General features: G+C 29.0%; 1 protein-coding gene across 4 annotated transcripts in view; it reads left to right on the top strand.

Annotated features, from left to right (window-relative positions):
* LOC126748430 (agrin-like) overlaps window positions 1–19223 on the top strand; it is a 434242-nt gene that overhangs the window by 196289 nt on the left and 218730 nt on the right. The window lies entirely within an intron of this gene.

The raw sequence follows: 19223 nt of genomic DNA, 5'->3' as shown, positions 1-19223 counted from the left end.
AACTTATTTATTATATCCGCTGTATCCTCACTACCCTTCTGGAATGATATTAGTGGTAATCCGAGGGTTTTTCTGTGTTTTCGGTTATTGGTTAGGAAGAAGTTTGCGAGCGAAGACAATTTAAGAGATATAGTAAAAATAATAAAGCCTAAAAAGTTATTGATTGGTTTGGCATCTCGAGTGGAAGATTAAATAGTTTATTTTAAAATGTTGGCAATATTCTATATTAATTAAGTAGATACATGCATTCAATCTTGAATGTTTTAATTAATTTAAGTTTGAGAAATTCTTTATAGAGGGATCAGGGAAACGAGTATTACATAAACATTCAATTATGTCTTAAATTTTAATAAAATTTCTACCAAAATAACTGAAATAAAAATAGGTCAACCAAACAACAGCTGCAATAATAGATATCCATAATGTTACGAATACCATAAATATAAAATAACTCAGTTGATGAAAGGAAACAGGAGGCATTATCTTGAATGGCACTTCACCGATATTGACAAATATGCGGTTGAAGGAATTTATCGAAATATATTATTTTCACTGACGGGGACATTTCCTAGAGGAAAGATATTTAGAGTAAATATTAGTCTATCCCGTAAAGCATCTCTTTAGGAATTTCATAACGTCCGAAGTGGAAACCAGGATGAGTTTGGCCTTGCGGATTTCTGGATTGCATGCATGAAATGGACGCCACTCAACCGCGACTAATATATAATTAACTTTGGCAGATAAACCACTAGTTAGATATAAATTTTAATATGAGTGAATTTTCTATCCTTAATATTCAACAAGTTTTTTAATATATATTGAGGAGGCCTAATGCTTTTAAAAGTAACAATAATATCTCAAAACATTTCATAAAAGAGACTACTTATCTTTCTAATTCCATCAAAATAATGCGATATTCCAACGTTATTAACCACCGTAATGTACGTTAAGAGCTCTTGCCTTTTCATTTTGAAGTCTGTTGCCTTAAGGGCTGATGCGTATTATCTTCTTCGGTTGTTCTGTGGTTTCTGTACATGTTCGTCCTTACCGATCCAATAATCGTCTTACCACTTGCCTTTTAATTACTTATTCGTCTATTCTCTATTACCTAAAATTATCTTTAATAGAACATTCAGTGTTACTATATTTAATTATTACGTTATTGTAATATAATTAAAGGTAAATCAACCGATCTATTATAAGATTAAGTAATAGGTAGATATTCTTATGCACTTCTTAATAATTAAAGAATTAATTAATACATGGATAAATTGTGTATTTTTCAAATATTGATTTTTTTTTAATAGATCTCTATTATATCCAAAGTTAAAAAAAACTATATTTTCTTCTGTAATAGCAATACCTTAAACTGAGATAGCAAATAGATTTGAAAATAGACAAAAAATGGTTTTTTGTTGGATATGTCCCACGCTATTTCTGTAATACTGAAATCTTTTTTTATTTTTTTTGTAGGTTATTCAATTACATATAAAAATCATCATTTAGATATCATAATATTTCAGATTGATAAACAAATATTTTATTCTTTGTTCTTGATATATTTCGTATATTACATCCAAACTCTTTTGATTATTTTTACTTTGTACTTTATCCGATTACATAGTAGGGGCAGTTTTATATAAGTACAATTCTTATCGATACCTCAGACTGAGATAGCAATCTTAACTAGCAATAAATATTAAAAAAAAACTTAAATATAGCGAAGATAATTGAGAACCTTATAAATTAGGTACTCATCCTATAACACTATCAACACATTACTAAACATCTAGTAATCTTTCATCAACTAGACCCATCCTAAGTTAGTTCTCTAATAATATTTTTAAAATGAATGCCCAAAATTTCAATACTCCTATGATTGATCAGTCTTGAAGTACTTTTAATAGGTGAGTGCATTACAGAATCACTGCTATGATGAAGCAATGAGGACAAACCAACTGTTTATTTAGAAGTTTATACGGTGCTTTCATTTGAAAACGAACCACTCTTAATAACTTCTTAAAAAAAAAAACACGTCAATGTGGATATATAGGGGGACGTTTAATTTTGTATTTGACAAAGTTCTGTTAATCACCTTCTCACTTTGATATGTCAAATGGGAACCTGCATCGTTTGATAGATTATTGTAAGCAGAATTAAAATGTCTATTGAACAGTACCCAAAAAAAATTAAATCGGTTGAATTACCAGCGACTAGTGACCAAAAATTTCTAGGAATAATAGACATTTTATCATCTTTAACTTTGGTATGTCAAATAGTTGCGTCATAGTGTTATGCATTATTTTAATAAACAAGCAATTTTCACCTTACTTCGCCAAAAAAATTGATGCGAGTTAAAGCGATTTACCAGTAAAAATGTATGGTAATAAACACTTCCTTGAGTCCGTTGAGATACTAAACGGAAATAATTTGTATTTCCAACAAGATGAAACTTCCCCGAACTACGCTTTGACAGTTCGAGAGTAGCTTAATCAACAGTTTCCAGGGATGTGGATTGGCAGGCGTGGTGCAATTGAATTGGCCCGCATGATCGCCAGACTTAACACCACTAGATTTTTTCCTTGGGGATTAAGGCAATGTTTATAAAACCCCACTGCCAATATCCGTGAGGAATTTCAAAACAGACTTTATTATTGTCTCGCGAATAACAAAGCATATTTTGAGCACTTAATAAAATAAATTCTTTGAATTGATTAAATTGTTAATTTTTTAGACGTCTTTGGACTGTTATAAATCTATAAACTAACATTTTTTATACACCGTTAAGTGGTAGATTATATGCCCTTTAAAATAATGTGAAATGATCACACTATAGGATAGCCATTTGTCATATCAAAGTAGGGTTACCTGGAGGTGATTGACAGAACCTTGTCAAATATAAAATTAAACGTCCCCGTGTATATCTAGATTTTTTTCTATAAAGATATTAAGGGTGGTTTGTTTTGAAGTAAAACCACTGTATATAAATAGAAGGTCCGTATAAATACGTTTCTCATATAAAGTTTTCATATGTAATACATTCAAGGCATCCTGATATAGGTAGTCTAGGATTCTTAATGAAGTTTATAAAGACAAAACCTAATGGGTTGAATTTTCAGAAAGGATTTCTTGTCAATTTTTAGATTCTCATAACTTATCATTAAACATTTAAAAAACAAAATATATTGCCTTTTCATTAACTAATGTAAATCGTCCGAATTATGAAAATATTATAATTAATACTATTAATGAACCTATAAATGCTGTAACAAATATAAAATACCTGGGTATCATATTGGACCAACATGTACGCTGAGATTTGCACGCTCAATATCTTACTGCAAAAATCAGGGCCTTACTAGGAAAATTTTATCTGTTAAGAACGATACTAACCAAAAAACTTCTATTGATAATTTATAAATCTCTGATTGAACCGATATTGCGATATAGAATCTCAGTTTGGGGGGAGCAAGTGCCACCTATTTGGAATCATTAAAAATAATTCAAAATTCAGTTGTAAAAATTGTTTCAAAAACCAAAGTTATATCCCATAGTTGAACTTTATTCAAAATAACTTTGCAACCTAAAAACTCTTTATATATTGGCTATATGTCTTTATACTAAAAAGAAATATTACACCCAAAACCTAATTAACCATCGCCATCAAACAAGAATAAATTTGGAGAAGCATATCATAGTAGCACAAAGTAAAAGATCATTAAATCAAAGATGTATAATATATCTGGGTCCAAAATTTTTTAAGCGAAAGATTATATCTTTGAACATCAAACTTTATTTCCAATCTAAGCTCACAGGAAAAATAGAATATATCTGTTATCATAATGTGTACCTATTAAAGTATGTATGGGTTAGTTTAGTTAACTATTAGGAAAAATAAATAAATAAATAAAATAAAATAAAAAAATGATGTTAGTACCTATCTTAAGTTTATATATACTGTGTTAATATAATATTAGTAATTTATTATATATTATAGGGTAAATCTTTATGTAGATATATATTAAAATTCTGATCATAGAATAGCTACAATTAGGTAATTATAATTATTAGGCACACACAGGTTCTTCACCTAGGTGCTTTGTAAAAAAATTACTATGTCTTTGTTTATGGGTTGTAGAATAAAAAATAAATAAATAAAAAAAAATTAACAGAAATAAACAGCGGTACATATTGATTTGCAAAAAGTCCTTAATATGATGAACCCTAAACTACTCCTAGAAAAACTATACAAAATGTGGAACTTGCCATAAATTATTAGAGTCATATACAAATCGCAGAATATATTTTAGTGAAAATTAAAAAAGTAGTAAAGAACGAAATCTAGATACTGGTGTTGCTCTTGGGATCTCTTATGTGTTCAAAGCCATCAATATCTGCTGATAAAATCAAAATACTCACTATTTGCTGACGACACTATATGCTAATGAGAATGCACTAGAAAGAGCTAAAAGTATTAGAATTGAAAAGACAGCGTACATAATCTATACTCAAAAAAGAAAAACTCAATATATAGCCAGAAATTAAACTGAATAATATTCCTCTAAAAAGGATGGATATATTTTAATAGAATTACCTAGGATTAATAATTTCGAGTATATTAGATTGGTGAAATAAATATAAATATTGTCATCAGTAAAATAGTTCCTAATATAGGTATTAAAGGCATCTATTCGGAAAACTACAAAGGCTCTAAAATAAGGCAATAACAACCGTATTTTTAATAAATGCAAGACAACCAACTAAAACAATTTATTAAATATGTAACAAAGGGAAGTCCCCAGTTATGACATATTATTATTATTATGTATATACGCAAATAGGTATATAATAATAGTAACAAGATTAAATATTCTTTTTCATATAGCTACAAAATTAGAATGTTATAAATTTATTAGCAAACTGCATTAGGGTTAGATTGAAAAATTACTGTTAAATCCTTAGTGCTAAATATTTATTTTAAAAAACTGTATAAATATATTTTTTAAAGCTAGATTTGTAGCAAAAAATATTTTTCTAAACCGATTTCGATACATTTTAAATAAACTATAATTTTTAATAAGTAAAAATGCATTCAATCTACAAAAACGTCTTAACCATAAAAAAAAATAATTAGAATTTCCCCGCCAAAAAGGCCGACTGACAATGCGGCAGGATTACGAAGAGCAAAAAAAAAGGAAAAAAGTTATGATCCGAAAAGGTAAAAAGTTAACAAGATTTTCGCGCGCTTGATCCCGATTAAGTGCTATCGATTTGTTGCAAAAATAGGGATACTTCCTGTAAAACAGCTTGGTATTTCATGGGCTTGCCGCTATATTAATTATGATAGAGCACCAAAGCACATTTTTAACGCAAATATTGAATATTTTAGCAAATACTAACTAAAAAGTATTATCGTTACGGAAAATTAGTATGGTTACCTCCTTTAAAGTTTTTATTTGAGGTCACCAAATAAATTAGGTCTAGTTGCCAGTGGGAAAGATTCTGTAAGTCTTTTACGACTTGTTGTAAAAGAGAAATTCGATAAAGTCGCAACCTTTATTTCATTGTAGCTACTTGTTACGATAATAAATAGTAAAACAGCTAAATATTAGCAACTTTTATCTTAAAATATTTCCTCGGAAATAAAGCAGCGCAATGAGTATGCTCGGCACACACCGCCTATAATTTATCTTGCAACGGCAAAGTCTGCGCCCATTGATCTTTACCAAAAATAAATCTGTACAACAATCTTGGAAACAGTAAAACTACATTTATATACACTCCCTTATTTTGCTCATTAGATGAATTTTCGAATTTAAGCCACGAGGCGAAGTTTCGAATTCAAACTTCCTAATGATTACGTAGCGCTCTTTATTCTAGATTTTACGAGTTGTTTTGTTTAAGTTTGTTTCATGCCTTTTCCATTATATTTTGATTTGAATATATTCCTATTTAATTTAATTACATATTAGCTGAACTAAATTTAATTATACATGATAAGTTTTTCTTGTTTTAATGCATACCAATTACTGGATGTTTGTGATTACATTTTTAATCGCTTCTCGGTTCCTTGCGGTGTACATCAGCGACTGCACATCATGTATTCCTGTTCACTCTCTAATGTTACATAGCCATAACATTTTCTTTGTATTTGTTCCTCTTCTTCATTATTTTTTTTTATCACCTTATTGTTGTAGGTCGTGTATATTATCGGCAATCAAGACCCGCCTCATCAGCATAACGGATATTGTTAATCTACACTCCAATAACCTTTTTGCCTATCTCCACTTCTTCTAAAGCTTCTAGAAAAATTGCTTCTGAATATAAATTAAATAAGTGGAGATGGCACACATTCCTGCTAAATCCCTTTCTTAATTTCTAAGGGTATTGCTTGTGATATTGTCTAAATCTTTTGTGCGTTTTGTTTCCAATGTGAAAACTTATATTAATTATCTTTCTGATCCATATCAAGCTTTTTGAACAGCTGCATTCATTTGTAGTGTTGTACGCGATCGAATGCTTTCTCGTAATCTATGAAACTGAACAACACATGTTTTCTGTTGGTCGTAATTCTAAGTAAATACTTGGGCTGCGACTTGTGTACCCAATTCCTGTCTAAACCCAAATTATGAGTCGCTCATATGACTTTCACACTTTTTTTGCATTTTTTGATGTATTATCTTAAGAAACTTTTTTAATGTATGGCTTATCAGACTAATAAGTCTATGGTCGTCGCATTGGTTGTCTTAGGCACGGGTATGAAAGTAGAGCATTACTATTGTTCAAAGAAGGAACCAGTAATATACAAAATGTTAAACAATTTATGTCTCTTACCATTAGAAGTTTAGGTATCTCTGAAGGTATTACATCTAGACTAATCATTTTAATTTCTTTGCATTACATGGCGTTTTTTTATCTCATCCTTAGTGATTTCCGCCTGAAGGTCTGTCTTCGTCAAAGAGCTCTTCTACATATTTTTTCCCAGATATGGCTTTTTCCATTCCTATTAAGGAATATCTAGTTTTTTTTTATTGACTATTAGGGTTATCGTCGTATTGGTTTTAAATATGTTCTATTTCAATATACTCTCGTTTAAGCCCTGCGTTCTTTACCATTCTTATTTTTGATCTTATGACTGTTTGTTTGTTTCTGTACATGCTTTTGTTCGCTGCGTTCTTATATTTCCAGCATTCATCCATCAACAGCAAGATCTCATCCGTCATCCATTTTGGCATCCTTATATCCTAATCTGTTATGCATAACATCTTTATTACAATATCCATTACCTTTGCTCATGATGATATTAAAACTCGTTACTTATTTCGGTTAAGTGGTTGGTCTTTTATGGCTTGCCAGTGTAATGTTTATAGCAGATATCGATAATACGTGATCAGAAGGTATATCTGCCTTAGGATATGTGCTGGCTTTTTTGATGGTCGACCTAAATATTTAATTGATAAGGATAAAGTCTATTTGATTTTTGTAACATTGGGCGGTTCATCCGCTGGGGATTTCCAAGTATAAAAGCCGTGTACTTAATGGATGTGATCTACATTTTTTTATAAATGTTGGCTTCTATTTATTCTGGTTAGGGCTCGGCAGAGAAATTGTTGTAAGAATCATGATTTTTAGGTATATAAATTTCGGTTATAATCATGACACTTTGTATTAAAGGTTCTTAGATAGTAATTTCTTGTTTCCAGACTTAAGACTGACGGTTGACAGACAATTAAGTTACCTTATTGGATACAAAAGATTCGAATTTCTTGGAAGCTACTTCATACATATATATCGTAAAACCAATCCTATATCCAAATTGAAGGCACTCTAGAAAGTTTAGATTTCAGCACCAATATACGTAAAAATAAAAAAAAAACACAACTTTATTATCAAAATAAGGAATTCTGGTCCAGTTATAAACATAAATATTACCTAAGAAAAACAAAATAAAAACACAATAAAACACAATTAAAATAAAATAATAAATAGGAGAGTACAAGGGTCTACAATACCTGGAAATCTAAATAGGAACTCTTAGCATTTAAAAGTAATATATTCGTATATTAAAATATAAAGTCACAGGTGAAACCATGTATTGGTGATTTTCATGTTCTCTTCATGGCAAAATCGTATAGACCCCTTATTTTTAACTCCAAGTTCTTAGAGTCCAACTATCTTCCCAATTTTGCCCCTCTGCCAAGTATTTTAGCCTTAAAGTCTTTCGGAATTATGTTTACATCATGCTTTTTAGTCAGTTTAAGCAGCTTCTTGATTGCATCATACATTTGTTCTCCGTTTTAGTCTGCCGAGTCTGCAATCAGTGGGTATTATATTAAGATCATATATGTAAAAATATCTTGGGATTTTACTATTGTCAACTGCAAAGACTGATGCTGAAAACAAACATCGACTGCTGAAACTTAGTGTTTAAATTAAACTCCGTGTCTACATCTGTCTTAGTATCAACTTAAAAATATGGACCTGACATCTGGAAAATCTAGAGAACACACATGTCATTGACAAATATCACCAACATTATCTCAGGCAGATACTAATAAAACATACACATGAGTTTATTGCCTTACAAGAATTACACAGGGCAGCAAAATTTTCAATTAGCCTTTTTTCACCACAGAGTTTTCACTGTGCTTAATGCAAATCTAGTGATTACAATTACTCTGTCATATGAAAAAAATACACCCTGGTAGTTAACTTTCATCAAACGTAACTACTGAGGCTAAAGATCAATATCCACTACTGAAACGATAATCTTAGTGCTTAAATTAATCTGCTTGGCTACAATGCTATCTTAATTCAAACTCATGAAACCTGGAAAATCTATAGAACACATAAGTCTTTGAAAAATATCACCAACGGTATCTCAGGCAGATACTGGAAATAAAATGGTAACTCTATCAGTATTGAATATTCACTTGCCAAATATTCAAAGCATGCTTTAAAATTAAAAAGACCATACTTGGAACATAAACTATGCCTAGAAATTCATAACTTAACCTTATAAACTACTCGGAAAAGTTTACATAATAAATTCTTAAAAGAAAACTAATATCTGCTAAAAAGGTAAAGAAAGAGCCTTTTTAACGGCACCCGGAATTTTCCGTTTAATAATTATGGCAAAAGTTTTAATAAATGGCTTAAAATTCAGTTCGTATAGATTAATAGGAAATAGGCGAAAGTTTTCTTCAAAATGGAGAAATAATTCCGAACAAAATGACAAGGTAAAATAATTAGACTGAAAAAGTTCCGTTAAGAAAGAAAACAGTTTTCGTATCCTTGGGTAATGAGAAAATTAGGTAAATTATAAGGCGCAGCCCCTTAAACATGCCTAATTTTTCTTGGTCTTTAAAAATGTGTTCCATCACATATGATTTATTAAAAAAAACAAGCCCCGACTGAGAAAATTACTAGCTAAATAGCAGTTGGGTGTTTTTCTTCAATAAAATCAGGAATCGTGACGAAAGTTATTACACTCTTTAACTAATAATTTCATGCCTTTTTGTACTAATCTTTTATACCATTACGTTTTCTTAATTCTACCCCTATTTTATTATTGAGCGACATAAAACACCCTCGTTTCATTCTTTGAATCCTTTTCTTTGTTTTTGACTACTTGAGAAAACCAACATTAAGGAGAAATTAAGAGTTACAGTGTGCCCAAGATGCGGTCTTAAAATTACAGATTTTATGGAGATGTTTTTTCTTCTTTGTCTTATTTTTCTTTGAAGTCGGGCATTTTTTCTCTTGATCTATATATTTTTTTAAAGAATATTTTTTGTGTTTGCATAAAATGTAATTTAAAATGAGATCCAAGGCCATTTTAAAATAATAACTGAAAAATTAAGCATATAGTGCTTTAAGGTTTATAATTTCAATAAACGTTTTAACGGGTCTTTAATAATAAATATCCCGTTGATGGAAAATTATATAAATACCATTTTTTTCATAAAATATTTTCAGGATAAAAGGGATAATTGACGTGAAATATATTTTTAATAAAGTGGATATTTCGAAAGATGTATTTAATTTTTTATTGTTTCGTCTTCTCCAATTGACTATTAAATTGTAAATGGCCCCATTGTTGCACAATAAAATTCAGTATATCAAGCCACTGAATAGCATTTAAAACTAAAATCAGGAAATTAAATTACAGTTAATGTTATTTCTTTATTGTTTAAGATTTTATGGTTTTATTATTGTCATATTACAGTTTACCATATAAAAATAAGCAATTATTAGTTTAAATATTAACGCATAACTCTAGAGGTCTCTAAGTAATTAACTACAATTCTTGCTGTGTATTTTACAGCAATTAATACTAAAATTGGATTTATATTACGTTAAGTAATTAGTACATTACCACAAGTAAATTTGTCATATAGAGACGGAAGCATAACACCTGTTTTTATTGTAAATTGAAACTCAATTATTATTATCATTGCGTTAAATGTATTGAATTTTTTACAAATTATATTAGATTAAATAAATATAGTCTTTCTATAAAATAATTTAAGGATAAAAGGGACAATTGACGTTAAATATATTTTATTTTTTTCGAAACTATTGCATTTTTTATTGTCTGATCTTCTCCAATTGACTGATAAATTGTGAATGCCCCTATTGTTGTACAACAAAATCCACTATATTGAGGCACTGAATAGCATTTAAAACAAAATCGGGAAATAATTAAATTTTAATTTTAAATATTAGTGACTAAAGTCTAAAGTTAACGAAGCGCGTTAACTGTAATTTGGTCAATTTTTGTAACGTAAATTGGTTTTTTTTTGTGTCACATTGTTCTTTTTTAATAGTATTAGAATATTTAGGTATTAATTTTAGTTCTTATATTGGAGTTCCTATTTTTTTAATTATTTATAATTTTATAGCATACCTATTAATAAGAAGGAAATCAGAATATTATATGTATCATTTAAATATTACGATGCATAACTTAAATGGATATTTTTTAGAGTTATTTTTACTATTTAAATATAGTTAAATAATATAATTAAGAATTAATCAGTTCTAACAGATCAAATCTCTTAACTTCGATACCTACTTACGATAAATAATAAACTTATGTAAAATAATTTTTACTAACTTATAAACTAGTTAATAAAAAAAACCCATACATCAAGAAGTATATATTAAATATTTAGTAAAACACTTTAAAAGACGTACGTCTTTTTGTTGGTTCTGATGTATCTGGAGTAACGTTGGGTATTGAGAAAAACCCACGGGAGTACAGAATGCTAAAAGTCGAAAGAATTGAAAAATAAATGCATTCTTTTCCTGATTCTAAATATTGATGTTGCATTGAGCTGTAATAGAGGCGTAGTGTGCTCCAGTTCTATTCCGGTGATGCTTTGAGGCAAATAGTATTTTGATTTTATTGCTGAAACGAAATATTTCGTGTTTAAAGTTTTTTTTTTGGAAAAAAGGTAAGGCGTATCCTTTTATCTCATTTTGTTTTAAACGTGGCCTGGATGATATATAGAAAGAACAATATTTCTTCTAGTTAGACAGGCAGTAAAAAGGCTAATTTAATGCATTATGTACCCTTTAAGGGCCGACAACCGTCCAAACCGTCATTCACGAGTTCAAAATTGTTTACATAGAGCAAATATTTTGTTTTTAGGAAAGGGTCGGGACCGTTTAAAACGTTTTTGGGGCTTGCGGTAAGGTGAAATGGGCTACGGACTAGTTGAAAAATACAAAGATAAATGACGCGAGAAGCAAGTAAGATGGATGACCATCTACGGCCGAACCTTCCAAGACTTTCGGTTAGAACGTGCCGATATGTTGACAAAGATACATGTGTCGATTTTCACTTCACTCGACTTTTAAAATTTCTTATAGTATACAAAAAATACCACTTTTATGCCATTCATCGTATTTTTATTACGGTGACCATCTTTTTTTTTATTCACATTTTTTACACGCTGTATAACTTCATTTTATGGTTTACAGTTACATTTAAATATTATGATGCATAACCAACATTGAAAATTTATTTTCGGAAATAACAAGGATTTTAATTTTAATTACTAGCAACAAAATTCAAAAAACAGAGATGGTTTAAATAATTTTGAAAAAAAACTCGAAATTGATAATTTTGTCAATTAATAATAATTGAATATAAAATTTAAAACTTGTTCCTGTCTCAGTTCTTTTATATCCTCGGTATAAAAACACTCATTTTAATATATTTGTTTGCTTATTTGCTTAGGAGAGCCAAAATCTCAACTTTTTGCACATATCCCTGCGTCAGTCCTTTTATATCCTAGGTATCATTTTAAAATTGTGTTTTTCTATTGCAATTTATCCAAGTACGTACGAGTACACTCACTTTATAATAATTCTTTGCTTGTTTTTAGACTGCGTCCAGGATATACTGCCGTCCTTAGTTAAAACATCCTAATTCGCAAATCGATAAAGCTGAGCAAGTTATATTTTGAAATAATTACCTTATTCTTTTTATATGCTTTGAAATTTGTTTTTTACATTTGTGGGTAAAGTTTAATAAAGGACTAGATTCAAAATTTGGTGAAATTTTAGAAAAAAAAGTTAGATAGGACTTTTTAACTTAGTAAAGTAATTATAATAAAAAAATATATCTGTTTTTGGACTGATTTTTATTAAAGACATTTCAAATTAACATTATAACTAAATTACTAACTATTAAAACATTAAAACATTAAAAACAGTATGAAAGTAAATCATGAAATCATTATAAATGGAAATGAGTTACTCAAAAAGTGCTTTACTCTTACTGGAAATCTACCTTTTCTTTATTGTATGTATCATTATTTTGGGAAACGACTAATTCCTCCCAGAATATCATTCGGTTAGCCGGAATAATAGGACGTAGCTTAGAAATCAAATTTTGGTTTCTTTCTAATTTTAGACCTCTACATTGTATTCGGCAAGAAGGTTTTGGTAACCCATCCTTATAATATTTAGCACAACAAGTTCAAGAGCTTTAATTCGTCCGAAAAGGCATTTTTGTAGTGCAACACATTAAGTGTGACTAGATTGAAAGTATTTTATTTTCAAATTCTCCAGTTTAGTCCCGGTAGAGTTTACAACGTAAACAAAAAAAACAAAATAAGACCCAATTTTTGTTTTGAGTTGCACAGTTGTCAAGCCAGAGCGTAATATTACGCATGTCTCTGTTATATAAAAAAAAGTTGAAATTAAATCTTTCTTATTTCGACCCGCAACCCCTTCGTGCTACTTAGCACATTTTAACTTAGAAAAAGATAGATAGGACATTTTAATTTGAGAGTATCGTCTTTTCTGCACATAGGACAATATATTTAGGTGAATTTAAGGCATAAAAAATTTAGTTAGGACTTTCTAATTTATTCAAGGAGGTAGATACCATTTGATAGGTTAATAAAATGTACTAATCCAAAAAAAGAGAATTTTGTAGTTAGGACGTTTTAACTAAGGAGGGCAGTATAGGTCTCAGAAGAGATAAAATCTCGGCTTTTTGGCAGATTTTTTGGACATATCCCTGTCTTAGTTCTTTTATATACTCGGTATAATTGTCAAATTGTGTTTTTCTATGGCAGTTTATTCAATTACGTATAAAAACACTAAATATTTTAATTTCTTTTCATATTGCACTTGCATTTTTTGACGGTTTTATCATCGTCTTATTATAGTTTACCATACAATAATAAAAATTAAGTAAGAATTTTACACTTCATTTAAATATTACAATGCATAACTTAAATGAATAACATACATGGCTTCTCAGTATTTAGTATGTCCATTTTACTTAAGATGTCGTTTTGTATGGATTTTTTTTTAATTCCGCCTCTGAGGTCTCTGTGTAATTAGCTATAATTCTTGCTGTGTATTTTATAGCAACTTAGTATACTACCAATGTAAATTGGGCATGTATTAAATATATTTAATTTTCTGCAAATGATGAAGGATTAAATAAATATAGTCTTTTTATAAAATATATTATTTATTTGTCATCAGTTGACTGATAAATTGTAAGTCATCTCTTCAGGAAATAAAATTAGCATTTAAAATTAAATCGAAAAATAATAAAATGTTAATTTTAAACCTTATTAACAAAAGTTTAAAGTTAGAAAAGCGCGTTAACTATAACTTAGTGAATTTTGTAACGTAAATTGCTTATCTTATGTCACATTTTTCTTTTATTAAATTAATAATGACTATTCTTGGAAGGACTCTTATAAAAAACTCTTAGATTTGGCAAATTTTTTTTTTGGAAAACGTGCTACTGAAAGTCGACGAAGTTACTCCATCAAACTCATGAAACGTTAATAATTAAAAAAAAATGTTATAGCCATGCTTACTTAATGCTTAATCCAACCTTCTAATCATGCGGAATACTCCGTTGTTTCCAGATTTGTAAATTTTTAAGCAGTTATTATATTATCCGTAAATCTTTTTACTATTAAGGTTATTCAATAGAATTTGCTAATTGACAGCTATTTGCTTGCCCATGTTGGGCTTATTGCAATCAAAATTAGTAAGATTTTACTATTTTGTTGTACTGGGTCTTACGACAATTATTTTTGAGACAATAAATTTACCTTCTAAACCATTTCTAATATGGATACAAGTAAACATAATTTAGTCTTACTGGTTCTCAACTAAATTTATGATTGCCCCAATAAGAAAAAAAGTTCAAACTTCGTTGTTTTTTACTAGTGACAAGGAAAAAAAAAGTAAAATGTTTGGTAAATTATAGGAGCTTTCCGACACGACTAAGCGAAATACATTACCGGCAAAGCGATAAGAAAAGAAATTAATTAAAATGTCACAGCCGCCTTGGCCGCACTTAAATATTTATTGTTTGCGATATTTTGTTCCTACTGAAGTTGCGCTTGTTGGGTGCTGCAACAACTTCAAAGCGCCTTATTAAGACCACAATAGGGCAAACAACTACTGTGGAACTTTTTACATTTACAAGTTTGTATTTAGCGCATTTTTTCTATCTATAAAACGTTAAATTTGTAACTGATGTTTTTATTTATTTCGAAATTTACGAGGAACTTTTTAAAATGTCAATATTAAATTATTTCCCAATTGTGAAACTAATTTGGCATTAAGGCTTTGGTCACTAAACAATACAATCCCAAAATTGAGCAAAAAAATAACGCCTAAAATATACACGCTTGGCAAACGAAGTTCTTGAGTGCGAACATTTCTAAGGACTCATCTAGCTTCTCGATTTTTATTAATCAAAGAAAATTACGCGTTTTTTTTAAATACTATAATAAGATGGCTCGACGATGCGGCAGTTAAGGATCCGCAAGCCATAGTTGACGCATTTGCAGCATTCTTTGAGATCCCTTTTATAACGTCTACTAGTATCGAGCATTCTTCAACTAGTCGTAACTCCTAAAATGTTCCTTATATGTGATATGAAGTTTCCTTCTCTGTATCGTAATTAGGATCCCCTTGCCAAGTTTTTGATCCCTTGTCAGGTCTTTATTAGAAGTCGCCTTACTTTAGAGTAATGATCTTTCGTTAAAGTCAGAAATTTTTTATATGGACTACTCTAAAGACATTGTTAGTCTTTTTATAAAATTATTAAAATGCATGCATCAAAAGTCAAGATAATGAATTTCTTTTTCCGGGAATGCCTCTAAGGAACAGACTTTATCTCTTATTAACAAGTGAATATCTTTTTCGTAGGATTCTCGTAGTCAAAATTTAGAAATTATTGATCTATGTACTAGTCTGAAGACTCTTGGTTTTTTTTTTAAAGAAAATATTAAAATCTATGCATCAAAACGCAAGATAATGGATTTCTTGTTCCAGGAGTGGCTATAAAAAATAAAAGAATTTGTCTCTTATTGACCAGTAGATATCTTGGGGCTTGTAATAAAAATTTAAAAATTATTGATTTACAAACTCTTCTGAAGACTGTTATTTTTTTTTAATTACTAAATTCCATTTTCAGGAAGTCAAGATATTGGAATTTTTATTTCAGAAGTCCTTGTAAGGAACAAAAGACTTTGTCTCTTATTGAAAAGTGAATATCTTGGATTTTCGTAGTTAAAATTTAGAAATTATTGATTTATGTACTAGTCTAATGACTCTTCATTTTTTTTTTAAAGAAAATATTAAAATCTATGCATCAAAACTGAAGATAATGGATTTCGTATTTCAGGAATGTCTCTAAGAAATACAAGACTTTGTCTCTTATTGACAAGTGAATATGTTGGATTTTCGTAGTCAAAATTTAAAAATTATTGATTTATGTGCTAGTCTGAAGACTCTAAGTTTTTTTTTTAAAGAAAATATTAAAATCTATGCATCAAAACTTAAGATAATGGATTTCTTGTTCCAGGAGTGGCTATAAAAAATAAAAGAATTTGTCTCTTATTGACCAATAAATATCTTGGCGCTTGTGATGAAAATTTAAAAATGATTGATTTACAAACCCTTCTTAAGACTGTGTTAGTTTCTTTTAAAAAAATGACTAAATTCCATTTTCAAAAAGTCAAGATATTGGAATTTTTATTTCAGAAGTCTGTGTAAGGAACAAAAGACTTTGTCTCTTATTGAAAAGTAAATATCTTGGATTTTCGTAGTTAAAATTTAGAAATTGTTGATTTATGTACTAGTCTGAAGCCTCTTAGTTTTTTTTTAAAGAAAATATTAAAATCTATGCATCAAAACTCAAGATAATGGATTTCGTATTTCAGGAATGTCTCTAAGAAATACAGACTTTGTCTCTTATTAACAAGTGAATATCTTGAATTTTCGTCATCAACATTTAGAAATTATTGATTTATGGACTATTCTGGAGACTCCTTAGTTTTTTTTTTAAATATTAAAATCTATGCATGAAAACCCAAGATAATGGATTTCTTGTTTCAGGAGTGGCTATAAAAAATAAAAGATTTTGTCTCTTGTTGACCAGTAGATATCTTGGGGCTTGTAATAAAAATTTAAAAATGATTGATTTACAAACTCTTCTGAAGATTGTTATTTTTTTTTAATTACTAAATTCCATTTTCAGAAAGTCAAGATATTGGAATTTTTATTTCAGAAGTCCTTGTAAGGAACAAAAGACTTTGTCTCTTATTGAAAAGTGAATATCTTGAATGATTAATTTATGGACTATAACAAAGACTTTTTAGTCTTTTTTAAAGAAATTATTAAAATCTATGCATGAAAACTCAAGATAATGGATTTTACATTCCAGGGTGCCTGTAGAAAATAAAGAACTCCGTCTTTTATTCACAAGTGAATATCTTGGATTCTCGTAGACAAAAATTATTATGAAGACTCTTTAATCCTTTTAATTTTTTTTTTAATTTATGCATCAAAGGTCAAGATAATGAATTTCTTATTTCAGGAGTGCCTATACGAAATAAAAGATTTTGTCTCTTATTGACAAGTGAATATCTTAACTTTTCGTAGTCAAAATTTAGAAATTGATTTATGGATTATTCTGAAGACTTTTTAGTCTTTTTTAAAGAAATTTTTAAAATTTATGCATCAAAAGTCACAATAATGGATTTCTTATTCTAGGAGTGCCTGTAAGAAATAGAAGAATTTGTCTCTTATTGACAAGTAAATATCTTGAGTTCTCAAAGACAAAATTTAGAAATTATTGATTTACGAACTATTCTGAAGACTCTTAAGTCTTTTTACAAGAAATTATTAAAAACTATGTATCAAAGCTAAATTAATGGATTTTTTATTCCAGGAGTACCTGTAAGAATTAAAAGACTTTGTCTTTTATTGAGAAGTAAATACGTTGGATTTTCGTAGTCAAAATTTAGAAATTATTGATTTTTTAGCTATTGTGAAGACTCTTCTCTCGGTCTTTAAAAAAAATATTAACATCCATGCATCAAAAGTCGAGATAATGGATTTCTTATTCCAGGTGTGCCTGTAAGTAATAAAGGACTTTGTCTCTTGTTAACAAGTGACCTCATATCCATTGACTCACATATTTAACTTAATCCTATTTACAGCAATTTTCAGATAAATGGAAGGTTGCCAAAATATCACCCATATTAAAAAAGGAGAATTTTGACCACTACTACTAGGGCCAATCTCAATCGTTTGCAATTTTTTGAAAATATATGAAATTTATTCAATCTGCATTTGTTAGACCAAATTAGCTTTAAATGTATCTAAGACTAGCAAAGTATTTTCTAAAATTCAAAAATCTGCATTGAACTTGGGTATGTTCACATATAAAGATCCTTAATAGAGACATATTAATAGTTAATCAAACAAAATTTTTAGGCACTATATTAGATCATACCTTTACCTGGGACCAATATGTTGGTCCGACTTTATTGCTGGAAGACTATTCAAATCTATTAAAACATTATGAATATGTTCAAAATATGTAAAAAAACTACAAAAATGGTATATCATGCAAATTTTGAGTCACATATAAGACAGGATATTATGAAGTGTGGACAATAAAGGGACATAGATAGATTACTTAAAAGAGCTATTGGAATAATATTAAAACTTAATTTTAGGGATTTCTCTCGGGTAAAATTTAAAGAATCGAAAATACTTACTATATAGTATATACTTGGTATATAGTATATAGTAAGTATTTCGTATTGTCGTCTTGGTATAGTATATACTATATAGTATATATATGCTATATATATCCAAGAATGCTTATGGTATTTTTTTAATGATTGCAAATGCCTATTCTACAAGAACATACAACTATACATATCTCAAACAAATTTTTTCGATAGTCAACCAGTAAGCATTAAAACATTGCGTAATATTTTTGAAGAAAGCAATATTTAAACTCCTGCTTAACATTAAACTATATACTGCGCATGAGTATTTTTAAAGGGTAAATAGATAGTAGAGTTTTTCTATATATGATGTACATTTTGGGATATATCATTTTATATAATAACATAATTCTAAAATAAAGATTGTGTATTATTACTATAAAGTGAGTTTTGTAATGCGTAAGCTTCTATACCGAGCTTGTTAAAATATTTTATTTATTAACAAACCCAAATGGTTGTTAAATTCTAATTTATGGCGCGGAAACCATATTTCGTTAACTATTGCAATTAATTAATTTCGATTTGGTGGTGTTTAATCAGAATTTACTGGCTTTTTAATAATTTGCCATTGAATACACGCCGCGGCAAACATTACACTGTCTGCTTAATTTGTAATTACTCCATATTTTTTTTGCAAATTGA

Source organism: Anthonomus grandis, chromosome 22 (assembly GCF_022605725.1).
Source record: "Anthonomus grandis grandis chromosome 22, icAntGran1.3, whole genome shotgun sequence".
Lineage (NCBI taxonomy): Eukaryota > Metazoa > Arthropoda > Insecta > Coleoptera > Curculionidae > Anthonomus > Anthonomus grandis.
Note: the sequence above shows the minus strand (reverse complement) of the source record. Positions and strands in the feature narration are given on the sequence as shown.